General features: G+C 49.2%; 1 protein-coding gene across 9 annotated transcripts in view; it reads left to right on the top strand.

Moving 5' to 3' along the window:
- Positions 1 to 19,358, top strand: part of PLEKHA7 (pleckstrin homology domain containing A7) — a 202,431-nt gene that overhangs the window by 34,530 nt on the left and 148,543 nt on the right. The window lies entirely within an intron of this gene.

Raw genomic sequence — 19,358 nt, 5'->3', positions numbered from 1 at the left:
TGGAAGTGTGACCACATGCTGCGTGCATGCATTCACCAGTTATTTACCGAGTGTCTACCATGGCACTTAAGCTAGGCATACGGTAGTGCGCAAAATAGACATGACCCCCTCCTTGGGTCTGGCTTTGAAAGTAAATGTCATGTGAGAAAAAAAGCGTGACCGGAAAAACATCTGAGTGCTGTAAGAAAACAGTTTGCTCCCTAGCCTGGTTGTTCCACCCGGGTGAAAGCATTGCTTCTCACCTTGGAGCTGAGATCTCGCAGAGGGAGTCCTGGACACAGCTTGCCTGGAGGGGTGGGGTTTTAGACACAGCCCCCTTTCCTGAGAGGTGAATTAACAACGGGGCCTCCCGGAGGTTAGGGGAATTCCTTCCAGCAGCATAGCACATTCCTGTAAGTCTCTGCGCTTCTCAGCACTCCTGCCCCGCACCTGGCTCTTCTCTGAGCCAGTCTTTCCAGCCTGGCTTCTGCTCTTGTGTGGGAGGGGGGCTGGAGGAGAGGAAAGGGATAGGGCAGACATGAGAAATGGAACAAGGAAACCTTTTCCAACAGGACAAGCCACTGGGGAGCAGCCTCCCTCTCTCTGTGGTCCGTGAGGCCCTGAATCAGAAATTCCAAGAGACTTCAGCTGGGCTCAGATCTTCTCCAATTGCCCAAGGTTCAGTAGCTCATTCCCAGGTGGTAGGGACCAAGATGTCACTCCTTTCAGAAGGACAAATAACCCTGAGAAATTCCAGAGGCTCTCCTTTGAGCCTTGGGGCTCTGGCCAAACAGCCCCTGGTGACTGCAGCATCAGACCCTTCTTAAGTGCCTTTCTCCCCTGCCCCCAACCCGAGGGCTGGGCCATCCAGGTTCAGGGGCTGTGAGCGAGTCTCCTCTGTGCTGGGGTGGCTGGTCCAGCAGCAGCTGTGCGAAGCATCCGAATGGAATGGGTACTAGGATAGAGACCACCCAAAATACTTTGCTAGCCGGAAGAAGGACTCAATTTTTGCTAGAAGCCTTAATGGTGGTTACATTGGAGCTTTTCTCCAAGCACTTAAAAAATTACTTTTTAAAATTATTTAAAGGTATTCATGTTCATTGTTGTAAATTTATTCAATGCAGACAAGCAACAAGAAGAAAATAAAAATCTCTTGTAATTCCATCACCCAGAGAGAGTCACTGTTAACATTTTGTCGTGTATCTCTCTGTACACGGTTCTGTATGTGTGTTTTAGCATAAATAGGATAATACAGCGTTATACTCTTTTGTGTTTTTCTCACTTAATTATATATTAGAAAAAAATGTCCACGTCATTAATTAAGATTCATCTCATCAGTTTTTATTGCTGCATAATATTTCCTTATGTGGTTGTATCATGATTTCTCTAACCTAACCAGTAATGGATAAGATTTTGGGGGGTTGTTTTCCAAAAGAGAGTATTTTTCTTGTGGTGGCTGATCATAAAATAAATACATGAATTAGAACCTCTGAGGTCGGGCCTCCGGCAGTATTTTTTTAAGCTCCCAGTGATTTAACGGGGGGCCAGGATCAAAAGCCACATGGAGAGCCTGTAAACGCCTAAGTTGGCGCTTGTACCCCGGGACCAGCATCCTGCATGGTGACATTTAGGAAAAGCAGAGACAGAAACATCTCGCTTCCCCTCCATGTTTTCTCCTCCTGCCGCCCTTTGGGGCTAGTTTGAGGCTGGTATGAAGGTTGCTGATCTGAGGGCTCCCGTCTGCGGTCTGTGGTCCTGTCAAGTCTGGTGTCTGTATGCTGGTGGCCCTGTAACTGGGATTCTGGTCCCTACATCTCCTTTTTACCTTGCATGGACATGATTGCTAATTTTGAACATGGCAGTTGACGGCTTTTTGCGACCTAGGCCCTTCCCCATCCGGAGGGAGGGAGGGGCTAGTAGGAGCCGTGAGTGAGCTGATTTGGGGGAATGCTAAGTGTCCAGAGCAATCAGAGGGGGACTGTGGGATTCTCTACATGTGCAGGGTGCTTTTTTAGGTCACAGGGTGCTTTTGGACATGGGCCCTCCCCAATTCTTACAGCCAGCCCATAGAACAGATGGGCCAGGTGGTCTCATTCCTGTTTTCTAGTTGGGGAAACAGAGGCTCTCAGAAGTGGTTCAAAGAAGGAATGAGTCAGAGCTGAGCCCTCCTCTTTGCTTGTTCACCACCAAACTATCTGGGTGCTTGGGTTTGCTGGAGGCCTTGGGGTTTATGCCTCTTTGGGAAACCCTTTGTTTTATTACAGCGTACGGTTGTTGGCCAGAAGACTTCTAGTTTTTCAGGCATTTATGAAAACGAGCTGCTGCGCGATGGCACGTATTATGTCACTGCCCATTCATCAGAATGTTCGGAGGGGTTCGGAAGACAGGAGGGAGGCACGATTTTAAAATATGCCAATATCTGCATTTTTTTTCCCTTGGCTTCCAGAGAAACACTGTCAAACGCCTACAATACTCACCTGAACTTCAGTTTCATCAGTTTTGTTGAATTATTCATCTATTTAAAGTGGTGCTGTAAAATATTAACTAATGACATGAAAAATGTTTCCTCTACCTTAGTAGATAAAAGAAAATCACAAAACAGGTTGGCATTTGGAGGTTCTCGATGAATGTTTAAATCTACACGTACATATAAAGCAACACTGTTTTCTTCCTCATTTTGTTGGTGAGGAAATTGACTTGCCTGAAGGTCACACAGAATTTTGGATCTGGGTCTTTGTAAGAATCTATTTCTTTTCCTCACTGTTTTCATCTACTTCTGTCCATTAAAGAAACAGAGAGGAAGACATTCTGTGGTCCAGGGCTAATGGCTGTGTTTACAGCAAAAAGACAAGCGAGGAGGGAGGCCTGTTTGAGAGTCACATTACTTTCTTTTCATACAGCTCTTTAGAACTGGTAAAGCACTTTATAGCATATGTACCTTTTTCTTGATTAAAAATATAGATATTTATTGTATAGTTAGGAAAAGCAAGAAAAGCCCAAAGAAGGAAAAAAATATTTATAAGCCCTCGGGGATAATCATTGTTAACATTTTTTCTTCGGGGCTAATCATTGTTAACAATGTCTTTTCTCATTGCAAATATATGATTAATTTTATAAACCTGGGGTCATGTTGTACATATGGTTTTGATTCTTGCTTCTTTCATGGATCCTTTGTGGACGTTTCTCCCTATCATTCATGGTTCTTCTACAGCAGGGCTTCAAAGGGCTGTGCAGTGTCTACTTTTTGTGAGTGATCCTCATTTGTTGGACATGAGGTTGTTTCCAGTAGTTTTCATCATTATGGACGATGCCGTTATCAACACTCTTGTCTGTGTGAACATCTCTGGTGGTTTCCCAGGATAAATTCTTAAGAGAGTCATGGATGGGTCCCGGGAAATCAGCCTCTGATAATGTGCTCTCTGCTTACATTTTCTCTCGATCCCTAGAATAACACCCTGAAGCTGGGATGAGAGGGATCATTATCCCCACTATACAGATCAGAAGCTGGAGTATATAGAAGTTGCATTTTGCTGAAGATAAGAAACTACTTTGGAATGATCATGAGAATTGCTTTAATCCAGTGAGTCGGAGGGAGATGGGCTCAGATTCATCAGTTTTGTTGTATTATGCACTCTTCCCAGAAATTCACTTCCCGTAACTTCTCCCGATGTCTGGAGTCTGCCCTCTGGCCCATGATAGAAGTCTTTTCAGGTATTTGAAGAAGTTTCCAGGTGGCTCCAAGCATTCCCTTTTCCAGTTTAAGTCATCCTGCCCTCTCAAGAACCATGGTTTTTCACACATTTTCCATCTTCCTTACCTCTGGGCACACTTCCCTTGGTCAGTAATCCCCAGAAGGCGTGTGTGACGTGTCAGCTCTTCCGGTTGGAAGTGAAGAAACCTACCTCAGACGAGCTTAAACAGAGAAGGCTGCACGTGGAGTCCAGTAGCTGGGAGCTCCAGAGCGGCTCTGACCCGGCCTTGGCACTGCTGGACGCCTGTGCTGACAGGGCATTTTGAGGGCTTCGCTCTCTCTTCCTTCAGTTGGGCTCGCCCCCTTCGTCAGGGAGAGAGATGTTCAATCCCCCAGGGCCTGTATTATTCAACATGTCACTTCTTAGAGAACATCCTGACTGGCTGGCTGTCTTCGGGTGATGGGCCACCCCTGGGGGTGGGGCATGGCCCCTGACAGTTGCCATGCGACAACACGTGGAGGTGTGGCTTTCCCCAGGGAAGGGGTGTGTGTAAGCAGTGCACACCCATTGCATTGTTACACATGGAGTTGGGCTCTGTGTGTCGGGTGGTGTCTGGACAGCTCATCGTTTCTGTTTCCCAAAATACGTTCCTTATTAGTGTGTAACTGTAGTACAGCAAGGGCTGCCGCTCAGCCTCCGTCTCCCCTCTTGTGCTGCCTCTGCTGGCAGATTTCGGACTCAAGTGTAGGTCGTTGAGCTCATCCCTGTTAGATTTCACATGGCTGCAGTGGGTTCAGAGAATCGGCCTGCGAGATCCTTTAGCCCTAATTCTGCCACCTGGCACTCGGGTCAGCCTTCCTCCCAGCTCAGTGCCCCTGCCGCCAGGTGAAGATGAGACTGACAGGTAGAGATGGCGATGGGGGCGAAGAGGGAGTGAGAGCTCCAGGCAGCACCTGCGTCAAAGGTGTCAGTATCTTCTCCCGCCTTTCCTATCCCCCCAAACATCTGCAGTTCTGTTTTTGTGGTCCATGAAGTCAGCCTTCTGGGTTCATGGTCTGTCCAAGGTCACCTGGAAGGGCATAGGTAGTCTGCTTGTCTACTGAGACCCCAAGTGGACTTAAAATGAAGCAGAAAGGATGCACGTTAGACATTAAGAACTTTTTGGCATGCATGGGCAGGGGAGGTGTCCTAGAGAAAACAGTGGGTCCCTTTCCAGAGGCTGTGAGGCACCAGCAGCTTCCAGAGAAGGCTGTGGTGGTGTAGGGTGGCAAGCAGGGGACTGAGGTCCCTATGAGCCTTGTTGAGGTTCTGGTCGGTGGTGCCAACCCCTGCGTGCAGGCATTCTGGGTTGTTGGAGGGAGGAGGTGGCACTGGTGTGCTGGTGGCCTTTGACCTCCATGGCTCTATTGAAGGCTCCAAACTGTGTTGTTCAGCTGCAAAAACAACTTTCTTCCTTTGTGAACAAGAAACACAAAGCAGCCCTTCAGAGTGGGCAGGTGGGTGTGTGGCCGTCCTGGCAGTATGTTGCACTGATCTGAGGCAGCACAGGGCCAACCACCCCAGATGGCCTGGCAGACTCGGAGTTGGACAGCAGCGTCCAGAGGACCCCGGGAGAACAGAGGGCAGCAGGGGAGCCTGGTCCTGGAAGGCCCAAGTCCAGGGACGATGGCAAGAGGAGGCCAGATCGAGGCACTGGCTTGTCTGTGAGTTGGGTGGGAACAAGGCTGGAGAGTGGCCTTTTCCATGGAGCCCAGTGGGTCTGATGGGGCTTCAGGTGCTACACGTGCGTCTTTGTGTCCAGATCTGAGACTGGGAGCAGTTTCCCTTGCGGTTGCCTGGGAAGAGAGGGGCGTGGGTCTCTCTGCTGATGAGGGTGGGGGTGTCTGAGGCTTCCTCACCTCCATGTGAGTTTTCCAAAACATGCAATACGTTGACAGCCTGTCCCTTTTGACATCCAGATGGCTTCCTGTGGGTAGAGCCCAGTAGCTCTCTATTCCCTCTACCTTTGCAAGATTGCAGTTGGACTTTCAGTTTTGGCTTGGGCTGAATGGGGTTCTATCTGCTTGTTCCCTCCCCCCTCCTTCCTCGTCTGCATCACTTCTTTCCCCTTTCCCGCCTGCCCTGAGCCTCCATCCCACCCAATAGCACGAGTTTGGTTAGACAGGGAACAACTTGTGCGTATTTAGATGAGCCCCTCTTTCTGGGCAGTGGTCCAAAGAAGAGTCTGGAGTCCAAGGCTGCAGTTGGCTGCTGAGGAGAGGACTGAAGCAGCAAGCTGGCAAGCCCCTGTGTTTCAAGGAGGGTGTCCGAGTCACTCTAGCACTGGAGGGCACAAAACAAATGCTTGTGTGAGTCTGCTCTGGGCTGCTGGCCTGTCCCACCCGAGGATCCTAGTTTGCAGAGCATTTCTCGTCAGGGAAGGGAACTAGTGGAGGACTAGCTGGTGGGCTGCCCTCTCCTGGAGTCAGGGTCCGGTGGCATCCTGGACTCCCTGACAGGAGGGGACTTGTGTTCACTCTGTGGCTTGTAAGGGGTGGGCCTCAGGAATGGAGGGCCCTGTGAAATTAAGCAGTGCTGTTTTCTCCCTTCCCTGTCCCCGGCCTGGTAGACTCACTCATGTGTTGAGTCTTTCCTGAACGCTCGTCCTTGATCAGCACTGCCCAGACCTCAGATACAGGCCAAGGTCAATTTGAAATGTCCAGATGTTCACTTATCTCTGCTAGAGCAGAATGGAGGCTAGTTTAGGAAGACCCTTGGGAATGGGAGGGGAGTGGGGAGGCTAGTGGAGTTTTGCCCTAACAAAACGCTCCCTGGGCTGCTCTGGGGGTTGCCGGAGAAATTATATTTTAATGGGAATGTTCTTTTCTAAACTTTAACTAGCAAAGAAGCCACAGAAGCGTACACCAGTTAATAATGTACCTGGTGAGTTGCTGAGCTGTAGTTCAACAGCCAGTTTAAAAAAACAAGGTAGGGAATTTTAAAAATAGGACGTTGAGAGCATGTGTGTCCTGAAATGATTTCAGTGTTTCTGTTGGAATAAGCGATTTTGCGCTGACCTGGAGGACTTCAATGGCCCTGCTCTCTGGCCTTTCCAGGAGGCCCAGACGCTGGGCTCCCTGTCCCCGAAAAGTAATCTACTGAACAGCCCATCTGTAGATGAAGCCCTCTGGGAAGCCGCCTTGCTGGGGCTGCTCTCCCGCGGTGGCGCGGCCCAGCGCAGGGGGCCATGGCAGAAGGGGGAGCCCAGGATCCTGCCGCGGGCAGATGCTCCAGGCAACAGCAATGAAATCCTCCTGGCCCATTGGGTGCGGCGACCCAGGATTAAGGCAGGGTGTGGAGTTTCCGCCTCAATATCTGAGATGGCAAAGTCCTTCGGCAGAGTTTGCTTTGGAAAAGAGGAGAGGTTAAAAGAAAAAAAATCTCTGAATGGAAAATTTAGGGAAACTGAAACAAAGGCTCCTCTTGGATTCCCAGCGGTGTGAGTTACCGCAGGAGGTGGGTGCCTTTTGTTAGAGGCCCTGGATCCCAGTCAGGCCCTCTCCAGCTCAAGCTCCCAACTTCACTTTCTCGCTCTGGCTGGTGACTCGGGCGTCCCTGTGCCTTGCTCGAGCTCTCCGGTGCTCTGGTGGGCTGGGAAACCTGGCGATCAGCCCAGAGTGGACCCTGCCTGGCTTGTGCCCACATCTGTCAAGGTGCCTGGCACTGGTGGTTGCTCAGTGGATCAGCGGGTGGTTGTGGAACATGCGGAGTGGTCACACCCAGCTGTGTGCGAGGTGTGCACGCACCCACAGCACCTCTGTCCTCCCCCAGCTCCATCGCTGTGCTCCTTCTCTGGCCTCTTGTGCGTCCTCGCTCCTGCCGGTTTTACCCGAAGTCCCTGCCAGGCTGGTGGCACACGAGCACTTTAAGTTGCCTGCCTCACTTACTCCCATAGCCACCCTGCACACGCAGTAGGTGCTTGTGTTGAGATGTTGCCATTTTACAGACAAGAAAGTCAAGGTCAGGGGAGATGAACTAGTTTGCCACAGAAGTAAATGGTGATGCTGCTGCTCACCCACAGGTATTTCTTGATCGAAAAGCTGAGTTCTTAACTTTTAGGCTTTGACCGGAAGTGGAGTGGGTGCCTCCTGGAGGAAAAATGCTGCCGTTCTCTCCTCTCCCTGCTCCCCCATCTACAGACATCTGTCTCTCCCTTCCCCTGGGAGCAGGAGCACCCAAAGTGTGCGTTGGGCACAGAGAAGCATCAGGCTGGAGGGGTGGTGGTTCTGTGAGTTTATTTATTTATTTATTTATTTATTTTTAAACAGATAATTTTTTTTAAAGATTTTATTAATTTATTTTTTTTAGAGAGGGAAGGGAGGGAGAAAGAGAGAGAGAGAGAAACATCAATGTGCGGTCGCTGGGGGTTATGGCCTGCAACCCAGGAATGTACCCTGGCTGGGAATCGAACCTGGGACACTTTGGTTCCCAGCCCGTGCTCAATCCACTGAGCTATGCCAGCCAGGGCTCTGTGAATTTATTTCTCCCTGTTGTCATTGTCATTGCTGTTGGTGCAACATGTCAAAGTCAGGAGGGGAAAACAGCAATATAGGGGAGATTGGTCTTTCAATGTTTTTGATCATGTACAGCCTATTAATAAATTAGCAGGTACCCCAACATATGTATTCTCACCTGTAAATTACATACATAAGCTGCACTGCTAATGTACCTATAAGACACACATGAGACACACATTTAAAAGGATGATATAAAAATAAACATGAATAGATGCTCTAGTATTTTCTTCCTGCACCTCAGTGGTCATCCCGAGTGCCTCCCAGCTAAGTGTGCCCCTGTTCCTGGAGTGCTCCCCTGTCACAGCCCGGCATCTTCTGGCAGAAGTCTGGCACATCTGGCCGGACTCTCCGTTTTTAGGTGCTCTGGCTTTCAGAAGCAGGCAGGCTCTGTCCTTCCGGCCCTCAGGTTTTTTTGCTGAGAGTTTTACTAGATTGACTGGAACCAGAGGGGAAGCTTTCCTAGCTGCTGTTCCGGGGGCAGTCCTTGGCTGTTATTCCTGAGCCCTGAGGTCAGCCCCCATAGCTCGAAGGCATCCTTAGGGCACAAGGGTAAGGCCATTTCCTGGGGCTTGGGTATAGCCCAAGGATTGGTGGGAATGTGGAGAAATGAGAACGCTAGTGTTTTACTGGTGGGAATACAAAGTGGCACAGCCACTGTGGGAAACGGTTTGGTGGGTCCTTAGCTAAACAGAATTACAATCCTACTTCTAGGTACATAGCCAAAGGCATTAAAGGCAGGGACTTGAACAGATCCTTGTCTACCAGTGTTCACCGCGGCATTATTCAAGGGTAGAGCTAACAGAGGTGTCCATCAACAGATGAATGGATAAACAACATGTGGCCTGTGCATACAGGTGGAATATTGTTTGTCTGCAACATAGGATGAAATTCTGACACATGCTACAGCATAGAGGAACCTCAAAGACATGATGCTAAGTGAAATAAATCAGGCGAGAAAGGACAAATATTACATGATTTCCTTTATTTTAGGTGCCCAGAACAGTCAAATACATAGAAACGGAAAGATCAAAAGTTACCAGGATCTGGGAGCTGGGGAAAATGAGGAGTTATTGCTAACTAATGGTTACAGTGTTTCTATTTTGGGTAATGAAAAAATTTTAGAAAGAGATAGTGGTGACAGTTGTACAACGTGAATACAGTAAAATAAGGGGAGGGGGGGAAGCCTTTCTTTTTTTAAAAAAGGAGGAAGCCAGGGGAGGAGGAGGCTGGGGGCTAGGGTGGAGGGAGGTCAATTCTTTTGTCTGAATGTGGTGCAGCTGCCGATCAGATGCCAGACCGTCCCTGTCCCTGTGGACACCTGTGCCCGGCATCAGGGCTGTTAGAATGGGACACCTGTGGCCACACCCGGCCATTCTGACTGACTGTACAAATAGCTCTCCAGGCCTCCCCAGGGGAACGGTCATTAAGATTTAGGCCACAAAGTAGGGCCATTTGTCCCCCTTCTTGCCCCTCTCCCCAGTCAGCTGATGGCAGCTCTGGTACTGCAGCCCAGCACCCTGTGGTCGAGGACACACCTCTCCGGGTGCTCTCTGATTTTCAGAAGCAGGCAATGGTTTTCCTCTGAGGGTTGGAATCATGAAGTAGGGCAGACAGGTTTCTTTGGAATTATTTTTAGGGCATCAAATCCAGACGTGGGTGAGAGAAGCTGTATTTAACTCCTACCCCACCACCAAAAAGAAAAAAAGTGTCCTAAATTAAGCAAGGTACACAGAACCTGAAGATACCTCAACCAAACTGGAACACCTACCTCTAAAAATAAAAGATGATGAAATCTGAAAAATACCAAATATGGCTGCTTGGTCAGGCATTTGCTTCTCTGCCTTTCTGTTTTGTCACTGCCCTCCCCAGCCCAGGAGCTGCACGGGGGCGGTGTCACCCACCCCCTGAGGGCTGTGCACCAGGGCTTGGCTTTCATGGCGCACACTCCCTGGGGCGGGGAGCGGAGAGCACCTGGCCTGCAGGTGGGGCTGCTGGAGCCAGGAGGGGTTATAGTGGCTGCCTCCGTTCCTCATCGCCCCCTTTGTCTGTCCAGCCCTTGGTTTTCCTGTGGAGCGGTGCCTTTAATGGAGAAACCCCTTTGTGTCACCTAGTTCCCAAGGCTCCAGCGACCAAACGCCACATAATGGGCACGTGTGATTTTTCTTGTTGCTCCTGGGTTCTGGGCAGACCGGGTTTGCAAGAATGATTCTCAGAAACACAGGTTCAAGGGAGGCTGCCCAAGGACCATAGCAAGGTGCCTGCTCCCATGGGTGAAACCTGAGTTTGCAGGAGACGGGACTCACGGGTGTTTCAGGGCATGCGTGTTGCCGGAGTGCGTGTTGCCTGGAGACGCTAACCGCAGTCAAAGCCACTGGGCCTGTCTCCAAGGGTTTTTGTGCAGACAGCCTCACAGCCACAGTGTGAGGCGGGTATTGCGATTGTGCCTGTGTAGAGTAAGAAAACTTACATACCTTGCCCAGGGCCACACAGCCAACAAGAGGTAAAGATGGGATTTGAACCCAGGAAGTCCGTCTTCAGGGCCTGTGCATCTAGCTACCATGGAAGTCAGCCATTTTTGCCAAAGCCCCAGGGCTGTCTCCTCACCTGAGGCACAGCATTGGGACTCAGGGCTCTGCTGCTCCTTCCACTGCCTCCTGGACTGGGAAAAAGGACAGAATAAAAGTTGCTCCTATGTCCCCCCACTTACTTCCCTTTTGGGGCCGGGTGGTGTCAGCTCGACTTTGGCATGCAGGCTCCTGTCTTCTATCTGGTGCTGTTTGGCCAGGCGCACCACGGACACATTTATCAGGCACCTACTGTGTGCAGACCCTTTAGTAGGCGCTTCCCTCTATGATCTCACAGCAGCCAAGGAGTTAGATTTTACTGCTCCCAACATATAGGCGAGAAACCTGAGGCTCAGAGAGGTGAACGACTTGCCTGAGTTAAACAGCTAGTGAAGGGCGGCACCTCAGTTTAATCTCAGGACCGTCTGACTCAAAATCCACAGCCTTTCCACCCTCTTCCAGGGGGTGTGGTGGGGCAGCCTTGACCTTCTTCACTCCTGGCTCTGCCAAAATCCTATCTCCTGCTTTGATGATGCCATCGTAGGGGTGGGGGCCAAGGCTGAAACAGCATGTGCCTTTCCTGGAAAGATGCTGGGGCCAGCGATGGGTGAGGAGGGTCCTCACTGCCTCCCCCAGCTGACCTGCAAGTCCTGCCCTAGGGACAGTGACAGCTAGGATGCCCCGTCGGGCGTGGCCAGGGGCGGGTGCCGGGCTGTGGGCCTTTTTTCTGGGCCACTTCTCCGGTTGCCTGTAGCCCGTAACTGTAAACTCTCTGCGGCTCTTGGCCGAGGGACACCGAGGGAGGGTCAGTGCCTTTGAGGGGCCAGGACAGGTGTGAGAAGCAGGTGCTCTTCCCGCTCTGAGACTCATCCCCCGAAGGGAGGGCCGTGTGGAGCCTGGCCTCGGGATCGCCTCACGGAGCGGGAGCTGGTGACTCGTCGCAGCCCTTCCTGGCTGAGCAGCCGAGATTCTGCATCTCTCTCAGGAGCCTCGGTCATCCTAGTGAGTGGCAGAGGAGTCAGTCACTCTGGGGCGGGGGCGGCTTGGAACCTCACTGAGAAAACGCTGCTGAGTGACCTGATTTTTCTAAAAGTTGAGGGCTTGGTGTTTGGGGCTTGGAAGAAGCTGTAGCCAGAAAGTGGGGAGGAGTATGTTTCAGAGAATAGGGCTCTTCAGCCAGAGACCCCCGCCCCGCCCCCACCAAGGGGCACAGCCATGAGTGAGATTCCTGGACGGGTGCAGCGGGTCTACTGGCTTGGGTCTGTTTGCGAGGACAGACTGGAGATGTGGGGGTGGGGAGGGGACTGGGGTGATGAGAGGAAGCCAGAGTGTGAGGACAAGTGTGGGCCCAAGATGTCGGTGGGTAACGGGGGCGAGAGCACCCTGGGCCAGCCTCCTGTGTGCCTCAGTGCCCCCAGCTGTAGGTCAGGGGTGAAATTCCCCCTTGGCGGTGTTCCTGCCTGAGGCATTGGGAGGCCTGGGCCATGGGGTGTAGCTGTTACACAGTCATTGTTGTTGTTATTTATTATTTAAGCACCTCTCCTGTGGCTGAGCAGGGGCCTGGGGTGGAGTATCACCTTAGGCTGTGGGTTTCCTTTCTCCGCTGGACCCCGAGTTAGCACCTGCTACACCAGCCCCATCGTGGGTTAGTCACGGAGGCCAGGGAGCCTTCCTGGAATCGCCAGGGAAGCTCTCCCCCTCTCACATGGGCTCCAGCAGCGCTCGTTTTTGCCGGGCTGGTGTGCATGTCCCCCTGTCCCCACCCTTTCCTGTCTTTCTGCCCCTCCCCAGGGACTGGCCTGATCCTCACTCTCATGGTGCCTGGCACCCAGGCTTCGGGAAACATTTGAGTAAACGTCGGGGGGAGTTTGGAATCTGGGTCTTCAGTGGCTTCTCGTCTCATTCCCGTGTCCTGGCCCCACTCAGGCCCTGCCAGCCCATGCCTCCTGCTCTGGATGCCCGGCAGCTGGGGGCTGTGCCGGCTTCCCCAGGGCTGTGAGGGCTGTGCATTTGGACAAAAGGGTCCAGGAAGGAAGGGACCTCAGGGACTGAAAGGAGGCATGGCCCAGGGCGGATGAAGGAGACGGTTCACAGTCGAGGATATGGCCAGCGGTCTGTGGGACGGTGTGAGGGGTGTGAGCACAGGCCCAGCCCCAGGTGGGAGCAAGGAGGGATGGGTCAAGGAGCGCACAGGCGTGGGGGCCAGTATCCATCCTCGGGGTATCAGTGGGTCCCTTAGGGAGAGTAGGTTTCAGCTCTGAAAATCCACCAGTGTCACCTGGGCTCCTTCCCCTGGGTTTGGCTTGGGGTGAGCCAGGTATGGGAGGGTGCAGGCCTCCACGGCCTCGGGGGATACCCTCCGTCCCCTCCACCCAGGAGCCATGTTTATGGGAGAGCTGGAGCCAGGAACCACACACACTGATAAAGAAGTGTTTTCATTCTCGGGGGCGTTAATTAACACAGATTAGATTTCAACTGAGTGGGCCTTTTGTTGCGGGAGCCTCTCTAATCAAGGTAGTCTCAATACTACCGTGGTTTCACTGAGCCAATTCAGGTTCATTACTTTGTTTTGTTACCACCCTGTGTATTCAGCCCTGATGTTATTACTTATAGCCCCACTGGGTCCAGTTTTTCAAACTTGATTTAACTACTGGCCTGGCACCACCCTCGTAGGGTGCTGAGCCTGGAAAAAGATAACCCAAGCATGCAGGCACGTTTCTTGGCTACGTGAATTTATTAAACATTTACAAATGTGTTTTCTCAGTTTCCCGAGCTAATCTGGCACAAACAAGATGGGCTTAGAATGGTCTTTCCAGGTGTCATGTGTATTAATAACTCCATCATTTCCCACTGTAGGGAGAGAGGCTGGTGGCCGGCCACCAGGTATAAAGATGGGGAGCTGCCTGGCTTGGGTCCACCCCCCAACCTTGACACTTCCGTTCTTGCAGTGGGCACTGTTTGCGCTTCTGAGTGAGATAACCTTCAGGCTTCTTTTTTCAATATATTTTTTTCTGTAGTTGCATCTGCTCTGTAATTAAGGAATTAGCAAAGAAGAAAGTAGGTCACCCATAATCCTACCACCCCTGGATGAGGATACTTGAGATCTTAGCATATTTTCTTCTAGATTTTGGGGGGCATTTAAAAATATTATTGAGGTTTTATACACTCTATAAGTCTGTATACTTGTGCTTGCTGAAGAGTTCTTTTTCTTATTACAGAAATAATGCATACTTGATTGCAAACATTTGGAAAATACAGAGGAAAGCACAGAGAGGAAAAGGAAGAATTATACTGACTGTTCCTCCACTTAGAGGAGACCACTCTTTGTGGCTGTGTGTCTGTGTACACCGTCAGTCTTTCTGTGCTCAAGCAAGTAGCCTTTGCTCTCACCACAGATTGGGGGCATGCGTTTCCAGGCATCTGTTGTTTCCCCTTTTTACTGAAAAGTATCCCATAAATGTGTATCATGGCATGAAGTTTTCCTTTGAGACATTATTTTAAGAGTGATTTATTTACATGAAACTAGCGTCATATAAAATTAACCACTTTAAAGTGAACCGCCAGTGGCAGGTAGCACATGCACAGTCAGTGCAGTCAGCACCTCTGTCTAGATTCCCATGTGAGTGAGATCTTGTGGTGTCTGTCTTTCTCTGGCTTATTTCACTTAGCACAATGTCCTCCAGGTCCATCCATGCTGTCGCAGAGGGTAAGAGATTTTTTATGGCTGTGTAGTATTCCACTGTGTAAGTGTACCACAGCTTTTTCATCCACTCATCTACTGATGGGCACGTCGGCTGCTTCCAAATCTTGGCTATTGTAAATAATGCTGCAGGGAACATAGGGGTGCATATATTCTTTTGAATTAGTGTTTCAGGTGTCTTCATTATATTCCCAGGAGTAGAATTCCTGGGTCATAACGCAGCTCCATTTTTAATTTTTTGAGGAAACTCCATACTGCTTTCCACAATGGCTGTTCCAGTCTGCATTCACACCAACAGTGCACTAGGGTCCCCTTTCTCCGCATCCTCGCCAGCACGTGTTGTGTGTTGATTTATTGATGGTAGCCATTCTGACACATGCAAGGTGATATTTCAGTGTGGCTTTAATTTGCATTTCTCTGATACTTAGTGACAGTGGGCATATTTTATATATCTATTGGGTATCTGTATAAAGTACACATATTTTTGAATATCCTCATTAATTTAATTTCAAAGTGGTTGTGAAGTAAACACTTTTTAAAATTTTCTTGAATGAGCCCTGGCTGGTTTGGCTCAATGGACTGTGTGCCAGCCTGCAAACCAAAGGGTCACTGGTTTGATTCCCCGTCAGGCCACATGCCTGGGTTGCAGGCCAGGTCCCCTGGGGTGCATGAGAGGCAACCACACATTGATATTTTTCTCCCTTCCTTCCCCTCTCTAAAAATAAATAAATAAATAAATAAATAAAATATTAAAAATTTCCTTGAATGAAACATTCTTGCCTCCGAACTTTGGCCTCCTGGTTGTTTTTTTTTTGACAGTCTTATCTTTTCCCACAAAAGCAGTTCCTTAGCTAGGATGACTAATGCATCATTAAACCATACAGGTGATAATACATCACTTTATTGGAAGCTAGCATTTAAGAAGGTAGCACTTAAACCTGCCACTTCCGTTGGGATTATCTGGGCTGTTTTTGCTGAATCTTTCTGTTCTCCAAGGGCAGCATAACTTTGATAGAAACTGGTTAAGCTGCTTTAGATTGAGTTAAAAGGGCTGGCTGGTTCTGTGGAACTTGTACCTGCTGGAGACCTCAGGGAAAGTGATTTGCTGCTTCCTGTCTCTCATCCAGGTGCAGGAAGTGCCAGAGTAAACTGGTTGTGAGATGCTCTGAGTAGACAGATTGTGGTTTAGGGCACAACCAGGAACAGGCTTCCTGAGGAGGGTTCCTGCACAATCCAAGACTGGCAGGATTTCCTTGTCACGGACCTGGGTTGAGGGTTATTATAATGAGAGCTACCTTTGACCCTTACTGTGGCATTGGACATGGGATCACTGAAGGCTAATCAGCTGATTCTCTGTGTGTGTGGGGGGGGTGTGGGGCACAGGCCTGCTGATGGGAGGAACACTGAAGTGAGACCTAATCTTTGCTCTGTGGCTCTGGGCAAGGAACAAGGTTGTCTGTATTTCAGATGGGTGTTGACTTGCCCTGAGGGTTAGTGCCCCACTTTAGACTTACACTTGCAGGGCTTTCATTGATAACCCTTCCCTCCAATCCTAGTTCAGTGTGTGGGACAGAGTGAGTGTTCAACAGGCGTGTGTGGGCACACACATGCACACACATGTAGATTCCTCTGAGCTGCTGTGTTATAAAACTAGAACATGCCTGTTTGCTTGGTCCCTGTGCAAAGTCTCCACAAAGAACATATTCCTTTCAAACTGGATCACTGGATATGATCCTCCCTCACCCTGCTTTCCAAGTGGCTGTGTATGGTCTTTAAAACCTCCCCTTGTCCGGACGAGTGGCTCTCTAACCATGCCCCAGTCAGTTTAGATCCCTGTTGTGGACTCACTAAGCCTGCCTTCCTTGTCGATAACTGGGATCAGTCCCGAAAACCCCATTCTTCCAATCCATTCTAGAGCTTTCTGGAGGTAGTCTTTACTGTATTTTATGGAAATTACAGACTTTATCTAGATCAGTAATTTTCATTAAGCTTCATTGATCCCGAGCTTAAGCGTATATACCAGCTCCTCTGTTAGTCTGTAAGCAACTTATTCAGTTAATTTAGACACTAGCTGAAGTTCTGTGTGCTCGACACTGTGCTAGGTGCTAGGGGGAACAAAGATGAGCAAATCATGCCGCCTCAAGACGCCCCGGTCCAGTGGGGACAAGCAAATGCATAAACAGCTGTAGTGGTGGATCTGTATAGAATGCCATAGGAACGCGGGTCGGGGCAGGCAATCCATTCCGTGGGATGGGCTCAGTAGGAGGCAATATTTGAACTGGATCTTAAAGGAAGTCACCATATGGATGGGTAGTGGGAGGGTATGCTGGGAAAAAATCTTTCATTTCCTTTCACTTCTTTCATTCATTCACTTAGCAAATCTCTTCCTCAGCCTACTTCAGTCTAGGCCCCGTGGTTTGTTAGGAATTTAGATTTCCTTTATATTCTCTAGGCTTCCCAGCATAGTGCTTTGTATACAACAGTAGGTTAGGAAATATGTGAGTAAATTAAATAAATCCATCTGACAAGTTGGAGAAGTAAAAATCACTCTGACGTTTGTAAAAACCGACTTTCCAATGAAACAGTGTATGTGAAAATAAAGCAGGAGACAGCTGTAAGGTGTGTAGTTAATACTCAGCTCTCTCAGTAGCTGTATTTATTTAGTTTCCTTCTCAAGAACTTTTAGTGGAGGATAAAGAACTTTGCCTTTCAAATAACTACAGCATCCCGTAGTGTTAGCTTTTATTCTGTGCTCCAGTAGTGCTGGATAAGAGAATATTTATGGCGATGTTTTTGTTTTACTTCATGAACTTTTTGGTTACTGTTTAAGAAAATACATAGCATCAGAAGCCCTACAGAAACGTCTTGTGTGGTTCCCTTGTTTTCATCTTAAGTTTGTTTCTGACCTAGTGCAGCCCTGAACTTCCTTTCTGACTCCTTGATTCCGTTCAGCTCCCTGTGGGTCTGAGGGCTCAGTTTCTGATTATATAAGTTTCTGTTTGGTGAGTCAACTTTCTGATCATGATAAAGGCCAAGTTATTCTTTTATAAACCGGATACAATTTGCCACATTCCCATTTTACCAGTTTCTTGAGGGGAAAGGGAAGGAGAAACATAAGTACCCTCCAAATCTGTTTTGTATTTTCCTGCAGAGTAAATAATAGGTTTTTCACTTATTTGAATAACAAAAGTAAAATAAAATAAACACAAACTAGAAAAACATTGTCCAATCAACCAGGTTAATTTACCTCTAGTAGGTAGCTTAAGTTGTGCCCTTAAATCCACTACTATTTATTCAAACATTAAGAGTTAATCAGATTCTCATCGTAGGGGTGCCAGAAGAAGGAGAGAAAGAACAAGAAACTAGAACTATATTTGAAAAAATAGTGAAAGAAAACTTCCCTAATGTGGTGAAGGAAATAGACATGTAAGCCCAGGAAGCACAGAGAGTCCCAGACAAGACGGATGCAAAGAGGCCCACACCAAGACACATCATAAGTAAAATGCCAAAGGTTAAAGATAAAGAGAGAATCTTAAAAGCAGCAAGGGAAAAGAGGTTAGTTACCTACAGGGGAGTTCCCATAAGACTTTCAGCTGATTTCTCAAAAGAAACTTTGTAGGCAAGAAGATTCAAAGTCATGAAAGGCAAGGACCTACAGCTAAGATTGCTCTACCCAGCAAAGCTATCATTTAGGAGTGAAGGGCAGATAAAGAGTTTCCCAGACAAGAAAAAACTTGAGGAGTTCATCATTACCAAACCATTATTAAATGGAATGTTAAAGGGACTTATTTAAGAAACAGATGAAGATCAAAACTATGAACAATAAAATGGTAATAAATACATATCTATCAACAACTGAATCTAAAAAACAAACTAAGCAAATAAGAACAGAGACAGGGGCGTTTTGATGGTTGTCAGATGGGAGGAGTTGTGGGGAAGTTACTGAACCGGGTTTATTGAACCAGAATGTCAGAAGTCTGCATTTTTAGCAAACTACCCCTCCCCCCACCTAGGCGATCTTATTCACTGAAGATGAGAATTCCTGGCGTCATTATGGGACAGTGAGCCAACCTTATAAATGCACTTCAGCTGCTGAGCATCACGTGTCTTCTAGACGAGGCCTGGGAGGGGAATGGGATCCCTGTCTACCCCTTTCCTCCTGCAGGGGAGATGGGGTTTGGGGGAAGGCATGGCTTTTCCACAGTGGCGAATGGGAAGAGAGCACAAAGGAGGGGGCTTAGCCTTGGATGGATGGACAGATAAGGCTTACTAAGTAGAGATGGGGAGAGGGTAAAGAGAGGGAGCTGGGGGGGGGCTTTCTGGGGGGAGCCAACGTGAGCAAGGCGTGGAGGTGATAAGTCCAGACTGAGCAGAGGGCAGGGGCCCAGGGCTGGCTGGCTGGAGGTGCGTGAGGGGAAGCAGAAGAAGGGGCAGGTGACAAGGCCTTGAATGCCATGCTTCCCGCCCTGCAGGGGATGCCGAGGAGGCTGGAGGGTGGGTATCTGGGTAGACCTGTCACCTCCTGGGCCCGCTGTTTTCTGTCTGTATTGAGGATGTCTTTTGAGAGCAGAGGAGTTAGGGAAGGGCTTTGTGGAGAGGGCTGGTGGAATCCTGGAGCTGATGATTAAGTCCTGAAACACTTCCATCCAATGATGTTTTCACTTCAAGTTCCTGTGCTTTCACTCCCCCCTCTAAGCTTCTCCAGCTTCTGTGGACGTGCCGGAGAGGCTGGCGTGTGTGTGTGTCTCCTTCATCCTGCCTCACGCCCCCCGAGGCATGCATGCACATATGTATGTGTGTGTGATGTGTGCACACATAGGTGAGTATCAGTGTTTGTGCAGACACTGCCTTACCTGTTCTCCTTCCT

Source organism: Phyllostomus discolor, chromosome 6 (genome assembly GCF_004126475.2).
Source record: "Phyllostomus discolor isolate MPI-MPIP mPhyDis1 chromosome 6, mPhyDis1.pri.v3, whole genome shotgun sequence".
In the NCBI taxonomy this organism is placed as follows: domain Eukaryota; kingdom Metazoa; phylum Chordata; class Mammalia; order Chiroptera; family Phyllostomidae; genus Phyllostomus; species Phyllostomus discolor.
Note: the sequence above shows the minus strand (reverse complement) of the source record. Positions and strands in the feature narration are given on the sequence as shown.